Source organism: Semicossyphus pulcher, unplaced genomic scaffold (genome assembly GCF_022749685.1).
Source record: "Semicossyphus pulcher isolate SPU_LCO1_2020_fin unplaced genomic scaffold, fSemPul1.0.p SCAF_7, whole genome shotgun sequence".
Lineage (NCBI taxonomy): Eukaryota > Metazoa > Chordata > Actinopteri > Labriformes > Labridae > Semicossyphus > Semicossyphus pulcher.
Genome location: NW_027211748.1, coordinates 27,259,539 through 27,278,036, shown reverse-complemented (window position 1 = coordinate 27,278,036; position 18,498 = coordinate 27,259,539).

The following is an 18,498-nucleotide window of genomic DNA, read 5'->3' as shown; positions in this document are numbered from 1 at the left end:
AAGTTCATTTGACACAAACACAAACTTATAAATAGTATTATTTCTGCAGTGGTAATTTCTTCCAGGGCTGTACACGTTCCTCATTCATCCTCACCTTCATCTTCACTGCTCACTCTCCGCATCCCATCATCCTTTGTTACAAGTTATGTCAGTTAATTCTTAATAATATACTTACTTGTCACTTTAACTTGGCTCGTCTCCCCACTTTGTAATATAATCATCCAGCAGGGGGCGCCACAACACAGGAGAACGTATACCTAAGTCTCTCCATAAACGTGCCCTAATGACTTAAACATCCCCACACTCCTGACTGTGAGGACACCACGTCTCAAATATGCTCCAAACCACAAATAACAGCAGCGAGAACATTCCAGGGAAACTCTACGCCACATACATTTGATTTTAAGTACGTACTAACGCTCTCATTTTATAACTTCATGGCACTGATGGACGACTGCCACCCTCCCAGCGCTGAGTGAAAGTGAAGCTCTGCTGCCTGAGCACACAGAGACAGGAGGCTGAGTGTTTGTGTTGCATGTACGGGGATTTGCTTTGTGTTGCTTGTGTTTCACTAAATGTGCCGTTCTGTCTTCTCTGTGTAAAGATGTGGATCAACTGTCCTCATTAGCTGTGGGTCCTTCTGTTGAAGTCACAGCATAAACTCTTCTGCAGATTCATCTTTATTTGAGTCGTATAACGCTTAAGGCGACTAATAAACTTCAGAGAAGCATTTTAAACGCCTTTTACTCTGAAAATACGAGTCCTTCCTTCCTGGTGGCTCTTAATAAGTTCATAAAGGCGCTCAGTGATGGTAATATGTGGATAGCAGTTTCCATAACGAACACCACCGTTTGCACTGCCGCGCTTCAATATAATTTAATAGCCGTTGTGGTAATTGAGCCAGTCTGTTAGGTGTTACAAGTTAATGTGTCTTAATTATAGAATTGACTCTCAGGGCCGTCTCTGGAAGGCGAGGGGGTAAAAATGGCCTGATATAAAAAGAAAAAAAGCCGGAAACATTAAAAGGATAACCCAGACGTTTTATTAAATTTATATTAATGATTTCATTATTCAGAGCAGATTGGATTAGTATTCGGCTGCAGACCCCTTTTAGCGTGGAAAACAAATGGATTTGGAGTTAATGTTTTCATAATGAACTGACATTTTTTCCCCACTCTGTCTCATGCGAGCTCAATCCAGTTAGTAATATCATTCAGACAGGCCAAAGAGTGGAATAGATTTAGGCCCACAGAGCGCTGATAAAATCCTTATCTGTGATTAAAATTCTCTCATCGTTAATATGCTTATTAGATTTCTTCTCTGTCTTTTATTTGATGGAGAGATTATTGCAGTTTGTGTAATGGTGGCATTGTGGCTAGTTCCACTCAAGCACCTCTGGTATCTCTCCATCGGCTCTAAATACTCTCATGAAGCGTAAACTCAGGCGAAACTTTTCTCGCTGCTCGGTGTGTAAAAGAGATCGGGACATTGAGTCAGGACTTTAAAGGAAAGAAGGGGAAAACAAGTTCATGTCTGACCTTTAAAAGAAACACTTAGTTGACCTATAAAGAAGTGAAAGATTTCTCCCTGCAAACCGATGACAATCATTCTGACCGGGCCTTCAGCGCTGACCTTTCTCAAACTTCCACGCTGAAGTTTTTCAATGTCAGACGGACACCTTAGCCTCGTGGTTATGTGGAGAGACGGCACCGTACCCTGAAGGTTACAGATTCAATCCCTGCAAACAGCCATTCCCTCCGAATCCTTTGGGTTTTAGAAAAACATGGATGTGGCGTTTGACATCACGGACAGGTTTCTGAAGGGACATTTTGAAGCCTGGAGGTAGGGTTTACCGCCTGCTGCCATCTGTGTCAGTTACAGAAGCCACAACATTGAAGTTTGCGTCTTGCCAAAGTCTGGAAGTAGCAGCTACAGCGGCGTGTGAGTGTGATGGGCTGAGGGAAGTGTCAGTCATGCAAAGAAGCCCTTTAACACAGCTGTATTTCAACCCTTCAACCTATTTTGGGGTGCTTCACAGGTACAAAACTTTTTGGAATTGCTCCAGGAACTTTCTTTTTATACAGCTGTTACATTGCTTTCTACACCAGACTCCATTGACAAAAACATCATTTTTTCCCTCCTAGAACACTTGAATGACTGTTGATTGCCTTAATCATTTAGTTTTTCTGTGTAATTAGTTTGTGTTTGACTAGAGCTAACCCGTTATGACAGTCAAACAACAACAAACTTGTTGATCAAGGCAGCAGTACACTTACCTGTAAGGTAAAATTAGCTGTATTTGTCAGTGTAGTCTTTTAAGAGCAATATAAGCTGTTTCTGGTTCTTACTTTAGCTTCTGTAGGAAGTCTTTCCATAATGTTTTCAGGATAACAATCTGAGCCTGTCACACTTTTACAGGACGTACTTTAAAAAGGCGCCTTTGCACAAATAAATTACGTTGCAGCCTTTACAGCCTGTATGACATCTCGTCACTCTCTTGTTATTTTTCTTGTACCTTTGGGCTGGACAGTCAACCATGACCCTTATACCATTCCTATTTGTTTATTATGTTTGACGACAAAACATAATTCTGAGCACAGCTCTGTGCAGGGCCTTCAATGTTCTGAAGAGAGGCAGAGCAAGACCAAGTCAACTCTTAAGGACAGGAGAATAGAAACTTAGTCTAATATATATTTAAGTAATAATCTCGAAGATTTCATGCCCCAGTGTCCCAGTTAGTGGCGCGTTTTCCATCAGCCAGCGGTGGTTGGTCTGCCAGAGAGGGTAGGTGGAGCTAAGCAGCTGCTTTTCCGGTAAACAGTAATCTACTATGGCTGAACAAAGAAAAGATGGATGACTACAGATACAACTACAAAAATAAGTGAAAATCCAAAGAAAAAGAAACAAACTCGACGCTCAGATGAAGCAAACAGTCTGAAAAGGAAAGCGACCGTCAGCCAGGAAAATCAAGAGTTACAACCGGAGCCAACCGTGGACGTCACACATGCAGCACTGTCTGGATATCTGGGAAGTGTGCTCCTGCAATTACCTTTATCACCACAGGTGCCGCCAAAGAGAACAAAACTGAGATCTTTGAGATTACAACTTTAACTCATATATATTTAACACAACTTAAGCACTCATCTCATTCAAGACGAACTCTTCATTTTCAGTTATTTCGTTCTGTAATACACAGGTTCCTTATTATTTATTTGTAGTTTGTTTGTTTGTTTGTCTTTGTTGCCGTTTTCTTCTCTGCTGTTGTGGCTTTGGTCATCTCCCTGCATTACCGTGCCATGTGTTGTCCCTCCTGTACAGCACGTTCTTCGCACAATAAAAAAGTTTATTGACTAAAAAGTAGCTTAAATGTTGTATTAGTTTCTATGAACACAGAATTGATGTCAAACTATTTAAAACATTTTTTTTAGTCATAGAAGGTCACTTTCCTCAGATTCTGTCCCTGTATGGTTTTAAAATCGACCAGTTCTTCTGCTGAGGATAACAATCCATGACCATCAAAGCATTGATCTCTCTCTGGCAGATGTTTGACAAGGACCGGACCTAAAAACTGACTTGTGTGGCAGCTTTTCATGCAGGTCTGTTCAGCTCAAAGTGCTTCACAGGTGACTTACAACCTATAAGAATAAGACTGTGCATATACAAGCAGTAAAACAACAGGAGCCTAATGAAGATATAAAAAGTTTAAAAATGTGTAGAAGATAATAAAATAAAAACAATAAAATAGATCGAGGACAATAAAAACATTTACAAAGAGACACAATAATGTAAAAGTCTTTATGAAGTGGAGAGGAATGCTGCACTTATACTTAATTTTACTGCCGCTGCGTATTTCACTGCTCCAGTTTTAGTGGAGCCGCATACAGTTTTTGTTTTCTCACGAAGCAATAAATATCAACATGTTCCTTCTCTCTTATTACTGCCTTTGTAGTGACATTATGGCTGCAATAAAAAACTCTGTAAATTAAAACACATATCTTGGACTCGTGCAGCTCTCAGGCAGCACGAAGCAGACGCGAGTGTTATCCCGCCTTTCTATTTCCATTTGACGTGTTTATGTTTTTTCTTTTTTCCACCTCTGAAGTGCTTTCCTGATTTGCTGACTTTCCACTTAGCAACTCGTGCATCCTCTGGTGTATTATGTTCCTACAGGGGAAAGTACAATTCAGTATGCTAATTAAGTAGCCAGCTGCTAATGTGTAATATAATAACCTGTTGTCACTGGGGGCTGCAGAATGAAATTAGTGCACATATGAGTTGCTATGTCTCTGATTATAAAACTGGGGCTTTTATTGTGTGTTTTTTTGGGGGGGAAATATGTATAACCTACTATGACTGCCCCCTCCCATCATGCATTGCACACATTGCAGTCCTGTCAGTCAGCATATTAAACATACCCAGACCCTCTGCACTGCTGCAGTTCCTCCCTCTCCCCCCTTCGCTGCATGCTGATTTTCATTTCAGCGCTCACAGCAGGTGCCAAGAAACAGACTCCCAGACTTAATGCCAGCTCATTTCCCAGGTCAAGACTTTATTGATTGATATAGAGTACAATTACATAACCCGCTATGCATATCCCCCCACCACCACTTATTAGTATAATTTCCTTTATTACGCCCTCTGTGAACTCGGAGGGAGCGCCGGGGGCCACAGGCAGGGAGGGTCTCTTTCTTCTGACTGCCGAGTATTAAAGTCCTGACCTGTGATTTCAAAGTGTCACAGCTGCCAGAATCGTTTAACTGTGACAATTACATGACTTGAAATGACAGCATGATTCTGTCCCTTTCTACTTGTTACGTCTCGCTGCTGCTCCTGCGCGGCTCGCGAGGTAAAATAAGCTCTATTATGACAAGTAATAATATCAGATCAATGTGTTCAGTACCTAATGTTCTCGCACGGTGAAGGAAGAACTATCTTTTTTTTCCCCTTTTGTACAAACAAGTGAAAACGTCTGCTGGCAGGGAGAGATAATTTTAGTTTTTGTTATTATGATTTATTCGGAAATGTTCTTCCAATAAGTCACCAGATCTTTGAGAAGTACACGAGAGTTTAATGGAAAATCTTCTCATCTAGCCGTCCAAATCCTTCTCTGCTTTTCAGAAGCAGTTTGAGATTTAGAGAAGAGCTTTCTTTGTTGTGTTGTTTTCTGATTGTTGGGAGAGATTTTTGATTTGGTTTGCATTTCGCTGCATTCTCTTCTAGATGATCCTAACAGAGTGGTCAACTTGAAACCACAGAAATATCTGATTGGGCATCAACAACAAGTCCTGTGTAAAAAAGAAAAGTGAATATTAACATACTATTCTAATACTGTGATGTGTTTCCTTTTACCTGACCAAGTATCTTTTCTACTAGATGCTTAATTGTACCTTAAAACAGATCTGACAGGGTGTTAAAGGAGGAAAAGAGTCCAAGATGTATTAGAGTACCTGCTAACAGATACTACCTACCTGTGTCTGTATAAGGCTGTGGATATGTTGCCTCTGTACTGGGTTTAATTCTCATGAGATGTGCCCTCTTACTTGTTTCACAACGTTTATTCGTGCAGTCACATTAGGAAAGAACCAATCAGCTATTATCTGAAGATGGTAGCAACGCTGAACATTGCAAGACTTCCAGTTAAGCCAGTGTTTAGCGATAAACGACTTCCTGCCATGGCTTCCTTCTCCGTGCGCTGCATTGTTTACAGTCCAGTTAGCAGCTTGAGAAGCGACCGTGTGTTCAGGTCAAAGCAAAGTGAAAGTCTCCCCTCCAGATGCGTCTGCAAAATAAACGCTGTCATTTCTCGGTTTGTCCCATCCCCCGGAGGAGCGCCTGTTCATCTGTTTGTGTTGAGTCTCAGTTTCACTGTAAACAGTAAGTTACACAGCGGCTGCACTCTGGCTTACTTCAGCGGGATGAAGCCGAAAAAGAAACAGATTTTCTTGTGATTCACTTTAATTAACGGCGTTTAAGTTTGCTGATATAACAACATCATGATGCAGATTAGTAACAACATGAAGCTTTGTCAGGTCTGTCCTGAGACTCCCCGGAGGAGTAGAAAACTACTTTAAAATGTTTGTTGAGCGGAGGTCGGCTCGAGCGTTTCTGATGCATTCGAGGAAGTCGGGAAATCTAAACGCTGAGCGGCTTTCGTGGCACAGCGTCAGGCGAATTAGTCTCAAGTTGGCTTTTTGATCTAGAGCAGATTGTTAGCTGAACTTGCTGCAGATGTCTGTTTATAGAGATTAATAAGAAGCTTAATCGTTGTCAGATGACCGCTGACGGGAGCCAGCTATACAGATTAGGAAAGAACTGATGAAACTTCAGGTCTCATTAGCAAACTGGAAAAGGGAAACAGATACTCAGATATTCCCTGTGTGAATCTCTTATCATGAAGCATGGACTCATAAATCATGGAGTCTAGATTCTTGGTAAATTTTCTCAGAAGATATGGTCATTGGGGAGACATTGTCTTTTAAAAACAACAATGTGAAGTCCAATATGATGCTAATCAGCACGGTGACCACGGGGCGTTTCCACTAACGGTGTGACTGCTGTTTATGTGTTCACCTCTGACTGAGAGTAAAGTCTGTTCAAACAGGAGCTGTGGCAGGAAGTAACACTTTTTATGGAATTTTTGGACTTTCATGCATTAAATTTTACAGCATAACACGAGCAGTGGTACATTTCAGTGGTTGGCAGATTCAAATGACTGCGTTTGATGCAATCCTCAGAAACAGATGTGGGGGGGGGAATATTCAAAGTAATGCAAGCCAAAAGACAGACAGAGATGGACATTGCTGAAAGGCAAAAGTCAGCGTTCGTAAAAAAAAGTCTGAATTCACAGAGTGAAAATAAATTGAGCAAGAAAACGGATCCCAAAACGATGACCATCAGCATCCATCAGACACAGCCTCCCGCAGCCCTGCGTCCTCATGTGGAGACAGTTGGTGCTTATACTTCATTCAGCTGACCTGATGACCTTATTTGAAGACACTTTTTTGCGCCATCTAGTGGAGGCAAAAGCACAACACAGAGTACAAACAAGCCAGCCATCTCTTCTAAGCAGTGACGTGCGGTGAGGTTCATGGCTGGTGAGGCACTGACTCCATCAGAATCAGATTTACAAATATATGAACCCAACAACAGAGTAGATTATTCACCATTTGACAGCAAGGGCTGGCTCAATTCGTGGCAGCGGCAGCGAGTAGTGGCACTTCCTGCTTCCTGCCTTCCACTCCAGTTGCCGGTGTCTACCTCACGGACACACACACACACACACATACACACACACTCTAACGTTGTTGCTAGCTCGCTGTCACTTACTCTGCAGCTGCGGAGTAGCATAAACATTTCTGGGCTCACCAGCGCCCCCTACGTTGAGGCAAGAAAACTGCCTGCCTCACCCAGTGCCTCTTCACTGCCGTTGTAAGATCGCTGAGCACACTAAACAGGTTACACACATATATTATATACATCAGCTAAACTATGGAAAGCCAGGGGGGCATATATTAAAAGTGTTTGAAAGTGTTTTATTGGCGACATACAGAGAGACAGTAACACGCTCTCATTGCATGGCAGAGCACAGTTTGTGAGGGATTGCGCAATCCAAGGTGAGGCTCAGCTTGCTGCTGCCTCACTGTGCGTCTCTTCCCCGTATTTGAACGGAAATGTGAAAATTCAGCGATTTTTAATAAAAAACGATCCAAATTGTTTAAGCTAAATGGAAAATCAGTTTATAGTTCAAACCATTTGATAAATATAACCATTTAATTTATCTGTTTATTATATATTTTATTTATGATGACAGGTGAGGCTCTGCCTCCCCTGCCTCTCCTGACCGCACGTCACTGCTTCTAAGTCATTCTACAGCAGGTTAAATGGTTTATAAATAAAAATTTATATTTTAAAATGTTTTCAGAATTGGTGTTTATTGCCAAGTAGGACTACACATAACAACACAGAACAATTAACACAGAACTAGAATAAAATTAAGTAAAAGACTTTATTAGAATAAGATAAAAAAATATAAAAAGCAATACATATAATACAAATAGTACAAAATATATACAACAGGTGTGATTATAAACTGTACAGGTTTGCAGGATATTGAACAGTGCAAAGAGCTTACAGTATTAATTTAAAAATAGTGCAGCGATAGACAATATAAGTCCAGTGTGCATTAATGTAACAGGTTAAGTGTTAAGTGACTGAGGGGCTGGATGAGAGTCCATGTCACGTGGGAGGTCGGGGCCTTGTTGACGAGGCTGGCAGCAGAGGGGAAGAAACTGTTCTTGTGTCGGGAGGTTTTGGTCCTGATGGAGCGTAGCCTCTTGCCAGAGGGGAAGGTCTCAAAGAGTCTGTGACCGGGGTGAGAGGGGTCGGCCACAATCCTACCTGCACGCTTCAAGGTCCTGGAAGTGTACGGGTCCTCGAGAGATGGCAGATTGCAGCCTATCACCCTCTCTGCAGAGCGGATGATACTCTGCAGCCTGCCCTTGTCCCTGGCAGTAGCAGTAGCGTACCAGACGGTGATGGAGCAGGTGAGGATGGACTCAACGATGGCGGTGTAGAAGTGCACCATCATTGTCTTTGGCAGGTTGAACTTCTTCAGCTGCAGCAGGAAGTACATCCTCTGCTGTCCCTTTTTGATGAGGGAGCCGATGTTCAGCTCCCACTTGAGGTCCTGGCTGATGATGGTCCCCAGTAAGCGGAAAGACTCCACAGTGCAAACAGTGGAGTCGCTGATGGTGATGGGGGCCGGTGTGGCTGCTGTCTTTCTAAAATCCACAACCATCTCCACTGTCTTCAGAGCATTAAGCTCCAGCTTAAGCTTTCATGTGTGCTTCATAATGTTTCCAGTTTGTTAATAAAATAACAAGCTTAAATGGTTCTAACTAGGATGTCTACGTTTGGGGATATCTGGCCGTGTTTGTTATTCATGCAAAGTGTGTTAAAGTAATCCCAGTGTCCCACTATGTGAAAATATTTTTTTTTCTACAAAAGCTTCTTCTTGTTAAAAGATAATGCTTAGTTTGTATACTTATCGGGTCCTTCTAATCTTCCACTGAGTGTTGAAGATGATTTAAGAGGGCTGGGGCTAAAACTGCGCAGGTGTGATTGCCTATTGTTTTACAGGTGGATGTTATCAACTGCATCTTAAGTGAATTTTACAGGAAGCCAATCGAGGGATGCAATCACAGGGAGATACAGGACTGACATCTGGTTTGATCGATTAATCCGGTCTAATTAAATGAAATTCTATTTGATCAGGGTTTAGGTGAAGCTACCTCAAGTCTTTGCAGGGGCTAAGCAACCATGGATGGGACCAGTTGATCCAAGTTTTTGGGCAAGACTAGAAATAGATCAATGCCTCATCAGCATAACAATAAGACACCTCGTGAAAGTGAGCAGAAGGTAGTGCACAAAGTTGTACATTTCAGCCTTCACAGGAATAATGTCTGGTGAAGTTCTCAAAAGTAACTTCCAGCTAGCATCACTCTTCAGTCCTCTCCTGTAGCTCAGAAGCTAATGGTCTCACTTATTTCAACACCGCAATTTTTGTTCATGACAACTCTTGAAACTGTTTCACTGACAAATGCTCTCACTCCGCTGGCAGATCCGTTTTCCACTTGCAGACAGAGTGATGAGAGAAATAGGACTCAATAGTAGATCAGAAGATTAACAGGGGCCTCCGGGTCTCCGGCTCCTCCTCTGTGGATCTCAGCTTTTACTGCTGCTAAGTGTCAAACATAGATCTTACTTCACTGCGAGCATGTCTGTCTGTAAGTAACCATCACTATGTAAACACCACTTGTCATCAGGATAGATGGGTTTGTGCAAGAAGCTTCTGGCCTGTGAGGTCTGTGTTATTGTGGTGAATGGATGGGAACACTAACACACTCAAACACACACACACACACACCCTCATGACTCATCCCTTGTCTCTGTTTAGTTACTCGGCGTACAGTTCAGTCGTACAGGGAGTGTTCTCGTCAGGCGGACACGCCCAAACGCACGTGGAGAAACATGTGGATGCGGACGGGTTCATCCCAGGATTCACTCAGTTGCAACACGAGGCATAATTTTAGATCTACAAGTGTCAGCATGGCAAGTATGAACGCATGCCCGGCTACTGTGCACTGACAGAGGTGGAAGGATTTTTAAAGTCAAAAGCGATGCAGAGACTTATATCAATACTAAGATGCTTTTCATACAATCAAATATAAACACAATCCCTCAAGAGTATTCTTTAACTTACTGGAGGACTCTGCTCTTCACAGTATGTAACAAAACTTTTCTGCAGGGCCTTGATCAAAGTGTTTCACAGAGCGGATGAAAGTAAAGCTTAGAAAAAGATGGCTGTCTCTAGAGGATGAAATAAAATGTTGCAGCTTCAAGACAGAAATTGCAAAATAAAAATATATAAACAGTTAAAAGCTTGAGTCATAATACAATAATTACTATTTAGGACTCACTTAAATGCTTAATTGCATCATAAAAAGTGGAAAAACTGCACAACTCTCATACCAGTACTGCTAGAACAGTCATCACAAAAGCTTCTGGGATCACCATTCCCAAAAGCTATTTCTTCTCCATCTTGTAAAATCAACTATTTTTGTCCCAGATTAGAGTAAGATACCCTCCCTCTTTCCAGTAACGGAGGACCTGTGTGATAAGATCTTTTAGTGACTGCTTTGTTTCCCTTTTGCACAGACATCATTCCCGTAGCAGAATTTACAGCTTGAATTATACTTATAATGTTGAGCTAAATTATAACTACATCTAAATTATCACTTACAAATTTCAGGAGGATTCAGTTTATTAAGATGTAATCTCGAAGATCTCAATTTCATTCTCTTTGGCGGCACCTATGGCGATAAACAGTAATTGCGGGAGCACACTTCCCAGATATCCAGACAGTGTTGCATGTGTGGCGTCCATGGTTGGCTCCGGTTGTAACTCTTGATTTTCCTGGCTGACGGTTGCTTTCCTTTTCAGACTGTTTGCTTCATCTGAGCGTCGAGTTTGTTTCTTTTTCTTTGTATTTTCACTTATTTTTGAAGTTGTATCTGTAGTCATCCATCTTTTCTTTGTTTGTTCAGCCATAGTAGATTACTGTTTACTCGCAACACTTGCAGAGAGCGGAAAAGCAGCCGCTTAGCTCCGCCTACCCTCTCTGGCAGACCAACCACTGCTGGCTGATGGAAAACACGTCACTAACTGGGCGCTACTTGTGATTTTTTCCCTGGAAGTCACCACAGACACCCAGTGTGTAATACTGCAGATGCAAAGGCTTTCATCAGTGGGCCAGAGGCTCAATCACCATTGTGTGACCTCATTCAGCGATAGACAGTGACTAAACAGACAGTTATTTAAATGAAAATCTTCCAGATTATTACTTTAAAACTTAAAAATGATCAATTGCATCCATAAAAAACATAAAGTGTTGTTATTTTGAAATCGGTAGTGGTTGATATTATCCAGTATTTAATCAAAGGCCACATTCACAAACACACATGGCTTTTACTTCCTCTCTTCCGTGCATACTTTCCTTCTTTCCCTAACGTCAGCAGAAACACTTGCACACATTCATGCATATACTGTTAGAAAAACACAACATACAATCTGCTTCACACACAGACATACGTGCTCTCTCGCTCTCTCTCACACACACACGGAAATCGTCTTGCAGACATGCCTATTCATGTAGGGGGCGTCGTTATTAACAGAGCACATTAATAACAATACCGCAGGGCTCCCATTGTCTCCCAAACATAATTATATTATCCATCATGCTTCTGTGCCGCGCTGACACACATCGAAACACTGCTGGGAAGTCTCGTCGGGGCTGCTCGTCCGGCAGCATTACCATAGATAATGTTTAATTATGCTAATTCGATTGCAATCATTTTGAACAAAATGACAACATGCTTGAGCTAATGAATATTTATAAGACAGAGCTAAAGAAGTTAATTGTGCTTTATGAGTGTGCTGGGGAAGTTATGTTTGGGACCTGGATGTGGAAGGGATGACTGGACTGTGGTGGGGGAGGGAGGGGGGAGGAAGGAGCAAGCGACGGGGAATGGAAAACTGTTGCAACCGATGATCTGTCACTGACTCACTTGATTGTGTCCACAGACTGGAGCTTTAGCAAGATTTGAATGGAGAATTCAGTTTTGTTTAACCTGAACCAGCTATTAACATATTTTCTGTGTAACTGACTCGTTTGTTCCAATTGTTTTGTTGTTGTGCGGGTAGAACATCTGAGCCAGCAGTCGTGACATGGCAGCATTGGCTGCAGCACAATCCATGAGGATGATGAATCCGATCAAAGTAGGCCTGCGCCCGCAGACTTAGATTGTTATTATACGTGTCTGACGACATCACAGAAAGGATCCCTTCAATGATAGACTCTTTGTTAAAGAATAAGACATAATTTTGGAAACCAAAAACAGTTGTTAAACAGATCTCTTCATAGTCACCAGACTCCATTGAGAAAAAACAGTAATTTTACCTCACAAAACAAAGAACACTCTTGTCTACTGCTGCCTCAGTATTCATAGATATTGTGTTGGATCCAGAGTAATCCACACGTCATATAATAACGCATATAATCAAAAGGATTTAGAAAGCGGTAGACAAGCAACTCCTGTGCCCTGCGAGGTAAAAATGTTTTTGTCAGTGCAGTCTGTTTGCTTTAAACGGAGCGCTGTAACGGATGTCACAGTTTCTGGGTTTATCAAGAGCTTAAATAAATCTCAGGTTAAAAAATCCCTGAATTCTCTTTATCAATGTACTAAATGAGCAACAAGATAATCAGTTTTCTTTCCCCTAATAAAAGAAACATTTTCCTGAAGTCGTTACTCAGTATCATATTCGCTCTGATGGATTAAAAGCTTTTTGTCAGAGAAAACAAGGATCCAAGTACACAGTTAATTTGGTGCTATGAATCATTCAGAGTAGATCATCAAGAGCAGATGTCACTTACCACTTGATTAAAATCACTAATGAATAAAGAGTTGCTCATTCATTTTTCAGCCATCATTCTCTAAATTTAGTCATCACCGTATTAATTACCTCAAAACATTGCCAATAAAAGCAGTAATCAAATATTGGTAAGGCAATTTATTTAAGCATTTTGTTATATTTGTTGAAATTCTTCATCCTGACAGCAAACAATAACTCAAGAGAAAAATCTGATGCATGCATCCCTCCAATTATTTCTCTCGCGTTGCATGAAATACATGCTTTACTCTGATCTTGCGCTCGCTGAGCACAAGCAGACTCTTTCACAAGCTGAAAGCTGGTTGCACAAGAATGGCAGAGAAAGGTAGTTTCATTGTGTTAGTGAAGACGTTACACTGTGCCCCTCTCCACAACACTCTCTAGTGGACTCGTTCTGCTCTGTTAGTGAAGCAGTGCAGGTTCAGGTGATTGGGGAAGGTGGATTTGACATTTCTGGGGCTGGGTACTTTAAAACATAGCTAAGTCTTGTTGGTTTCTCCACAGGTGCCTACCCCAGCTTTAGTATTTTGTATGTAACCCAGTGGGAAATGTACAGGAAAATATAATATTAAGTTCTATATAGACTATAATACTTGTTATTATTTTACTGGGAAGAAATTGTGAACCACATAAACGGAAGAGGACTTCAGACTCTCAGCACAAAGGTTGTCTGAAAAGTGGACTTCTGAGTGTTCGTTAGCACATCAAACGGCTGTTAGCATTTAGCATTTAAAGTCATTACCCACCGGTCAAGCTGTTACCGACCCGGACTACGGGAGAAGAGAAGCAGACAGGGCTTGGAGTAATCCTGAAATTCTACTCGTTGTCCGGCCGTGAAGAGAGGACACCTGCCGCTAGCTCGCCTATTTGATTGAAGCCTTGGCGCTGCGGGACCTTGAACGCCACACAGAAAACAATCACGGTGACGTGAGACTTTAGTTTTGGCTCAGTTTTCAGTGAAAGGGCCATCAAAGCTTTAAGTGCCGGCTTTTGGTGAGGTATTTGGTGAATTTTACAGTGTTGGCCCACCTTTTTTGCAGGTTCTAGCCTATTGAAACTGTCTATTATAGAAATTGAGTGTCTATGTAAATACATTTCTTTAAATAAACTTTTAATCTTTTTTATACATATCTGGTTTCAGTGTCTTTATAGTGTTTAAACTATCTGCTATATTGAAAGTGTCTTACTTGGTTTATAAGCTTATGGGGAAAAAGTGTATAATTTACTGAGGAAAATATAATAAATGAAAGTACCTGGATAACTTTAAACCTTTTGATATAAGAGAGAGAGATAAAAGTATTGCCATGTTTTTTGCATCTTTAAAGGGGAAGTGCATTAATTGGTGAACATATGTTTTTATTGCTTTATTGTTTCTGAACTTACTGTGAAAGTTAAGAAGTAAACAAAACAAGGAGATTAATATTTAGATAGATATAAAGAACTCAGGGCCCTGCTTCTGTTACCATTAAGGGAGCGGGAGCGCTACATGTAAATAAACGGTTAAGTTAACCCAAATTACAAAAAAAAGTCTAATTCTGGAGATTTTGGCCTCTGTTGAATTTGTTTTGACGATTCTCTTAATTTGCAAGCCTCACTAACTTGTTGGAAGTATAGTAATAAATTGCCTCAGTAGCCCTAAATTAAATTGAACTGATACTATACGCTCTCGCTGTGAGAGCCCAGAGGATAAAGTTTACAGTTCTCAAAAGCAAGCCTGCAAACCTGATTTAACGTTTTCAAAGCACTCAGGAAACTGTATCTTTTTTATAGTAAAACTGTCCTGTTGAACAAATCAAAATGTTGGAACGCTTCAGAAACAAACTGACAGTATGAGTAGATTTGATTGGAATGGTTTCCTCATTTACGGGGAGGTTTACTTTTCCTTGAATCAGTGTGTGTGGATGAACTGGACGGATGAGTAAATGCTGTTCAACTCTGCCGACTTTGGGAGATTTGCCTTGAAATTGCAGACGGATGCCCTTTTGACTTCACTTTTTCTGTCTCAGTGGAATATCCTCTCTTTCTCCCTCACACCACACATAGATTAACACACACACACACACGCTCACACTCACACACTGGCATATATCTCTTTAGAGGTAAGTGCTGGGTTAAATTTCAGGCAGATCATTTCTCACTGTCAGTAATGCACATAACCCGAGCACAGAGTCGGGGCTGATGGGTAACACGATTACTTATTATGCCTTTCCACGAGGGGGAAATGAGATTAAAAGTTGCCCTTTTTACATCTTAGCGAACAGCAGCTCGGTGCACGGCGGGCCGTGTCAGGCGCTGGCAGCTCACTGCAGAGTGCAGCTCATAATCCATCTTGATCTCATTAGGACGCCACGGCTGATTTTTACTGAAATGTTCCTTTAGATGCTGCCACAGGAATGCAGAGAGGCTTTTTTGGTTCAGACGATGCATCCGTACTTTCAGCTGACTAAGCGCGAAAGAGTGGAGCGCTGCACACGCCAGCGTTGGCTGGAGTTGGAGGAAAGGAGAGAGAGACAGAACAAAGTGTGTGTGTGTGTGTGTGTGTTCTTGTATTTCTATACTTGAGAGGACCAGTATACCCCCTCGTATAGCAAATATTAGGATGAATTCAAAAACCAAAATATTTAAGGTGTCTGGAAGTTTGAGCAAGAGTCACCATAAGTTTTAGTTTGAGGTCAGGGTTCTTGTTAAGATTGAAAGTGCTTATAAGAGGCATAAATATAGAACGAGGGAGAAGGAAAGCCTTCAAAAAAAGGAACAGATAATAAAGAAAAAAAAACTGGGTGAAAGAGTGAGATTGAGGCCACAACAAGGGGGAGATACAGTTCAGAGATAGTGAGACAGACAGATAGATGGTGAGACAGTGATACAGACGGGCTTTAAACTCATGGATTTAGCTTGAATCAACTTGCCAGAATCTACTCACCATGTTGTTTTTCATTCACTGTCAAGAGTTTCACTTCAACATATTGAGTTCCCATTCAAATGTCACGTCGTCCACGGTTGTTGCATAATATCTGGCTGCACTGCGTGATCGTGTGTCCCTGTGTGTGCGTGTGTGTGTTTGCACACTGGGGGGCACCGTTCTACAGTCCTGAAGAGGCTCGTTTTAAGTGATCACCATTAGTTACATTTTTTCTGTGTTAAATTAAACATGATGGTTCACAGAAAAAGTTGTTTGAGTTTCTCCATAAAAACTTTCACATTAGATCTTACATCCTCCTGAACCAACACTTCAAACATATGCTCAGGTTCAACCTTGTTACGAGCAGGAGCTTGGCAAGTAAATGCACTTTGCATCCAGACATATTGAAGACGTGTCAGATTAACTTTACACAAATTGTGTAAATGTCGAAGAAGATCTTTTTGCTCTGAGTTCTTTGGCTTTTTAAGGAGCGTGGAATTTGTTTTGAAAAGATTACTTTTCCATTACTTTGCTGTTTTTCTTTTCTGTCATGATAATTACTCTGACTCAATCACATAAAGTGATATCTATTGGAATGATCAATATGGCATGATGATATAGATTTACAACAGTGAATTTAATTTAAGTTTGACAGCAGTTAATCTGAACCTGCACAATGAGTCAAAATGTGATTAATTTACAAGCAGAATTTATTTCACTCATGTTTCTTTTTGGCCTGAAGCTTCCCTCAGCTCTATATCCTTAGATAACCTGCACGTGTTCTAGAAAGGAGAGGCAGAAGTCTGATTTCATATCTCTATAAAATAAAACTTTGATTTGGGAATTCTTTGTACTTAGTTTGTGATGAATCCTAAATGGTCTTTTTGATGCACGGAGCTTATGAGCATAGAGGAAGCAATACATTTATCTAAGTAATTTCTTCATCAGTATAGATCATTTATAATATTGCCCTCATCTAGTGGCCTAATAAAAAATACTACGCAACCAATGTGACGCAGTTTAAGTTCATTAACATCATGTCACCTACATAATATCACTCGTTTTGGTGCCAAAACCCGACCAGACAAGTCAACATGTCCCTAGTGTTTCAGCATGAACGTGTAGGTAAGAGGACGTGGTGACTGGTACAAACAAACTCTGGGGTCATATGGGTTGGAGGAAAACACTGCTTTATTAAGCCACCTCGAACAGCACCGGGTTGTGAGGTGATCTTGCTTAAGGGCCAATGTTGAGAGATCACACGATGACGCGCTGCTTTAGCTCAGAGCAGGCCTCGCATATAAAGAGGCCACAGACTTTGATGCGCTGATTGCAGGTTCTTCGTTCAGGTCTCTTTTCAGCTGTCCGATCCAATAAAGGCAGAACCCCCTGACAAAACTACATTTAACTACGTACAGGCTTTAATAGCAACGTCTCACCTCGGTATTTTACTGCATCTCATATTCATCTCACTCAAGGACTGACAGACATCGATGTTGTCTTGTTGAGATTCACACAGCATGGCTGTCCAACAGATGAAAATGTTTGTATATCTTTTTAGACATCTTTAACTTTCTACTTTTAACAGCTTTGACTCCGCTGTGGCTGCACGGCACTTTACACGTCAGCACAGATTGTTTGTTTGGATGATTGATTGATTGATGACTGAGCGTTTGGTCGATTCATTGATGGACAGGACGTAAATCATTCGGTTTACAAATTGATTTTGTCACTCACTGACGGCTCATTTACATTTTAAGACAATCTCTCCACATCTGTGGTCGAGCGTCTCGGCGTGACTCAACAACGGAGAAATAAGGTTGCTGAGTGGTTGGAAAGCGCCTTTTGTATGACTCAGTGTTATGCTTGTTTGCTTTTGATTCTGATACTCTGAGTAAAAGTCCTTCCAGTGTTTAGAAACGTGCTGAAATAAAAATATCTCTATTTTTTCAGGACCTTTATTGACTCATTTTGTCCGCTTTGGGACCACAGGACACGCTGTGAACACTGAAAGCTCATTGGGTGCAGGAGAAACGTATATGTTGATCTGTTTTGAGTATTCGTCATTCAGTTATATTTCTAACTGGTACAAGAAGTAAACTTGTACTGACATAAGTTTACCAATCTGCCTGCTGCAGCACATTTGTTTCTCTGATCTTTGCTGGTGCATCTCTGGGTTTGAACTTTCTTCCTCAATACAGGGAAAATGTGGAACTAGAAGTGCTCGCTCAGCGTACCAGGCCTCTGTGCTCTTTATTGTTGGCAGGAGTAACATTATGGAACACACCATGCAGCAGGGAGACACATAAACTGTGTAACTCCACTCCTCTGTGCTCCCCGAGGACATCGTGCTGCCTCCTGTTTCATATGAGCTGAAATGTGAAAAATTTCACTCACCTCGCCTGCATGAATATTTGGATGCACGCACTTCCCAATGCGCACTGTGTGCCATTGTGCTTGCATACTTTGAAAGGTCCAGATTAAATCATCACTTCATAAAGGTAGAAATCTGAAAAATGTAGGAATATGTCTGGTTTCATTCTGTGTGTATGGAGATAATAAAGACGAGAAACTAAACAGAACAATAT